Source organism: Arachis hypogaea, chromosome 15 (genome assembly GCF_003086295.3).
Source record: "Arachis hypogaea cultivar Tifrunner chromosome 15, arahy.Tifrunner.gnm2.J5K5, whole genome shotgun sequence".
Taxonomy (NCBI): Eukaryota; Viridiplantae; Streptophyta; class Magnoliopsida; order Fabales; family Fabaceae; genus Arachis; species Arachis hypogaea.
The window spans coordinates 48330999-48335508 of NC_092050.1; the positions used below are offsets into that span (position 1 = coordinate 48330999).

A 4510-nucleotide genomic window follows, 5' to 3' on the forward strand; every position below is an offset into this window, starting at 1 on the left:
TTTTTACATAGTTTTTAGTATGTTTTAGTTAATTTTTACTATATTTCTATTAGTTTTTATTCAAAAATCACATTTCTTGACTTTACTATGAGTTTGTGTGTTTTTCTATGATTTCAGGTATTTTTTGGCTGAAATTGAGGGACCTGAGCAAAAGTCTTATTTAGAGGCTGAAAAAGAACTGCAGATGCTGTTGGATTCTGACCTCCCAGCACTCGAAGTGGATTTTCTGGAGTTACAGAAACCCAATTTGCGCAATCTCAATTGCGTTGGAAGGTAGAAATCCTGGGCTTTCTAGAAATATATAATAGTTCATACTTTGCCCGATATTTGATGGCCCAAATTGGCTTTCAAAGTCTGCCTAAAAATTCTGGCGTAAAATGCCCAAACTGGCACCAGAATTGGAGTTAAACGCCCAAACTGGCACCAAAGCTGGCGTTTAACTCCAGAAACAGCCTAAGCACAAAAAATCTTCAATTCTCAGCCCAAGAACACACCAAGTGGGCCCCGGAAGAGAATTTCTACACTATCTACACTTAGTTACTCATTTTCTGTAATCCTAGGTTACTAGTTTAGTATGAAAACTACTTTTAGAGATTTACTTGATGTCTTTTGACCATCTCAGGACATTTAGTCCTTAGACCTTGGACTTGGAGGCTGGCCATTCAGCCATGCCTAGACCTTTCACCTATGTATTTTCAACGGTGGAGTTTCTAGACCCCATAGATTAAGGTGTGGAGCTCTGCTGTTCTTCATGAATTAATGCAATTACTACTGTTTTCTATTCAATTCATGCCTACTTCTTCTCCAAGATATACTCTCGTACTTAATTCAGTTAAGTCAGAATGAAGGGGTGACCCGTAACAATCACCCAGTCTTCGTTACTCGCTTAGCCAAGGTCGCGTGCCTGACAACCACAAAGCGATCTACATGATGTTCAATATAGTCATTGGACGACAGCTGGAGTATATTCTCTTAGGTTTCTAATCTAAGATTAGAACCTTTGTGGTATAGGCTAGAACCATTGGTAGTATTCCTGGGATCCGAAAGTCTAAACCTTGTCTGTGGTATTCCGAGTAGGATCCAGGATCCGGAAAGTCTAAACCTTGTCTGTGGTATTCCGAGTAGGATCTGGGAAGGAATGATTGTGATGAGCTTCAAACCTGTGAATGTGGGGCACAAGTGACAGTGTGCAAAAAGACAATGGTCTTATTCCGACATTAGCGGAAACCGACAGATGATTAGCCCTGCGGTGACAGCGCAGATGGATTTGTTTTCATCCGAGAGGATCATACAGCTTGCCATGGAAGGAGGTAACGCATGATTGGAAGAAGGCAGTAGGAAAGTAGAAGTTCAGAAGCAACAAAGCATCTCCATACGCTTAGCTGAAATTCCCACCAATGAATTACATAAGTATTTCTATTTTATTTTATTTTATATTTATATTTTAATTATCAAAATCTCATAACCATTTGAATCCGCCTGACTGAGATTTACAAGGATGACCATAGCTTGCTTTAAGACGACAATCTCTGTGGGATTGACCTTTACTCACGTAAGGTTTATTACTTGGACGACCCAGTGAACTTGCTGGTAAGTTGTGCAGAGTTGTGAAGAATAATTGAGATTACAATCGTGCGTACCAAGATGTTGGCGCAGTTGAGATCACAATTTTGTGCACCAAGTTTTTGGCGCCGTTGCCGGGGATTGTTCGAGTTTGGACAACTGACGGTTCATCTTGTTGCTCAGATTAGGTAATTTTATTTTATTTTTTTAAGCTTTTTTATTTTCGAAAAAATTCAAAAAAAAATTATACAAAAAAATTGTATTTTGTTCTTCATAATTTTTAAGAATGAATTCTAGAGTTTCAGATGATGCTTTTATCATCACAGGAGCTAGTTGATTCCCATCAATTTGGCTGTTGTATGTACTGTCCTGCTGAAGCTTTAGACTAACATTGCAAGATTCCTGGAATTCCTATTAAAAATTTTGAATTTATTTAATTTCTTTTTCCAAATAATTTTTGAAAAATACAAAAAAATTTATAAAACCATAAAAACCAAAAATTTTATGTTTCTGGTTTGAGTCTTGTGTCAAATTTTAAGTTTGGTGTCAATTGCATATTTTGATTTTTTTTCTTTAAATTTTCGAAGAACACATGCATTGAGTTTCTTCATGATCTTCAAGTTGTTCTTGATGATTGTCTTTGTTTGATCTTTGCATTTTCTTGTTTGGTATCTTTTCTTGTTTTTCATATGTATTCTTGGATTATTAGTGTCTCTAGAATAAAAATTTTTAAGTTTGGTGTCTTGCATGTTTTTCTTTTCTTAAAAATTTTCAAAAATGTGTTCTTGATGTTCATCATGATCTTCAAAGTGTTTTTGGTGTTCATCTTGACATTCAAAGTGTTCTTGCATGCATTTCTATTTTGATCTTAAATTTTTATGTTTTGTGTCATTTTTATGTTTTTCTCTTTCTTCATTAAAAATTCAAAAATAAAAAAATTATCTTTCCCTTATTTCACTCAAATTTCAAAATTTTGAGTTGACAGAGTCATAAATTTTCAAAATTTGGTTGTTTCTTGTTAGTCAAGTCAAAATTTCAATTTAAAAATTTCTATCTTTTTCAAATCCTTTTCAAAAATCAAATCCTTTTCATTTTTTTATATTTTCGAAAACTTTAAAAAATTGATTTTAAAAATCTTTTTCTTATTTTTGTTTCATATCTTCGAATTTATTACTAACATTTAATATTTTGATTAAAAAATTTTCAAGTTGTTACTTGCCTATCAAGAAAGGATCAATCTTTAAATTCTAAAATCATATCTTTTAGTTTCTTATTAGTCAAGTAATCAACTTTAATTTTCAAAATCAAATCTTTTTAACATCCTTCTCAAATCTTTTTCAAAATAAATTTCAATTATATATTTTTCAAAATCAATTTCAAAATCTTTTCTAACTTCCTATCTTTTCAAAATTGATTTTCAAATCTTTTTCAATTAACTACTTGACTTTCTGTTTGATTTTAAAAGTTTTCTATTTTAATTATATCTCTTTCAAAACCACCTAACTACTTTTCTCTCTCCAATTTTCGAAAATCACTAATCACTTTTTCAAAAATCTTTTTAATTAATTAATTTATTTAGTTTTCAAATTTTATTTTATTTCTTCTCTTAATTTTCGAATACTAACTAATAATTAAAATAAAAAACAAAAATATTTTCTTTTTATTTTAATTTAAAATTCGAATTCTCTCTCTCTCTCTCATCTATTTCTATTTATTTAATCACTAACACTTCTCTTCTTCTTATGATTCGAACCCTCTCTCCCTCTCAGTCTTCGAATTTCTCTCTTTTCATTCTTCTACTTTCTATCCTTCTACTCACATAAAGGAATCTCTATAATGTGACATAGAGGATTCCTATTCTTTTCTGTTCTATTTTTTTTCATATGAGCAGGAGCAAGGATAAGAACAATCTTGTTGAAGCTGATCTGGAACCTGAGAGGACTCTAAAGAGGAAGCTAAGAGAAGCTAAAGAACAACACTCTGGAGAGGACCTGACAGAATTTTTCGAAAAAGAAGAAGAGATGGCCGAACCCAATAACAATAGTGGAGATGCAAGGAAGATGCTTGGTAACTTTATTGCACCCTCTTCTGACTTCTATGGAAGGAGCATCTCAATTCCTGCGATTGGAGCAAACAACTTTGAGCTTAAGCCTCAATTAGTTTCTCTGATGCAGCAGAATTGCAAGTTTCATGGACTTCCATTGGAAGATCCTCATCAGTTCTTAGCTGAATTCTTGCAAATCTGTGACACTGTTAAGACCAATGGGGTTAATCCTGAGGTCTACAGACTTATGCTTTTTCCCTTTGCTGTAAGAGATAGAGCTAGGACATGGTTGGACTCACAACCTAAAGATAGCCTAAACTCTTGGGAAAAGTTGGTAAATGATTTCTTGGCCAAATTCTTTCCACCTTAAAAATTGAGCAAGCTTAGAGTGAAAGTCCAAACCTTCAGACAGAAGGAAGGTGAATCCCTCTATGAAGCTTGGGAAAGATACAAGCAATTGATCAGAAGGTGTCCTTCTGACATGCTTTCAGAATGGAGCATCATATGTATAGTCTATGATGGTCTGTCTGAATTGTCCAAGATGTCACTAGACCACTCTGCTGTAGGATCTCTTCATCTGAAGAAGACGCCTGCAGAAGCCCAGGAACTCATTGAAATGGTTGCAAATAACCATTTCATGTACACTTCTGAAAGGAATCCTGTGAATAATGGGACAACTCAGAAGAAAGGAGTTCTAGAGATTGATACTCTGAATGCCATATTGGCTCAGAACAAAATATTGACTCAGCAAGTCAATATGATTTTTCAAAGTCTATCTGGAATGCAAGCTGCATCAGGAAGCACTAAGGAAGCTTCCTCTGAAGAAGAAGCTTATGATCCTGAGAATCCTGGAATAGAATAGGTGAATTACATGGGAAAATCCTATGGAAACACCTATAATCC

General features: G+C 34.0%; 1 non-coding gene across 1 annotated transcript; it reads right to left on the minus strand.

Annotated features, from left to right (window-relative positions):
• Positions 1-3986: 3986 nt before the first annotated feature.
• LOC112753303 (small nucleolar RNA R71) lies at positions 3987-4094 on the minus strand. The gene has a single exon (XR_003177696.1). It is a non-coding gene; the product is annotated as a small nucleolar RNA R71 (small nucleolar RNA).
• Positions 4095-4510: the final 416 nt, after the last annotated feature.